The following is a 429-nucleotide window of genomic DNA, read 5'->3' as shown; positions in this document are numbered from 1 at the left end:
TGGCTTTTGGAGATGAATCTCTCCTTCTCCCATGATTCGGAAGTGGAAGCTTTTGCCTTCCCTTTTCCTTTTCTTGAGGAAACTCCGGTCTTGGGTGCCATTGATGGTGAGTGAAAAATAAAAAGCTAGGCTTTTTACCACACCAAACTTAAAATTTGCTCGTCCTCGAGCAAAAAGAAAAGAAGAGTAGAAGAAGAAGAAGAAGAAGAAGAAGAGAAAGTGGAAGAGAGGGAGAGAAGTGGTTTCGGCTATATGAGAGAAGAATGGGTAGTGTTGTGTGAAAATAAAGAAGAAAGGAGAGGTATTTATAGGGAGGGGGGAGAGTTAGGTTTCGGCCATTTTGGGTGGGAATGGGTGGGAAATTGAATTTGAATGTAGTGAAGGTAGGTGGGGTTTATGGGGAAGAGTGGGTTGATGTGAATGGTGAAT

Source organism: Arachis duranensis, chromosome 8 (genome assembly GCF_000817695.3).
Source record: "Arachis duranensis cultivar V14167 chromosome 8, aradu.V14167.gnm2.J7QH, whole genome shotgun sequence".
Classification (NCBI taxonomy): Eukaryota; Viridiplantae; Streptophyta; class Magnoliopsida; order Fabales; family Fabaceae; genus Arachis; species Arachis duranensis.
Note: the sequence above shows the minus strand (reverse complement) of the source record.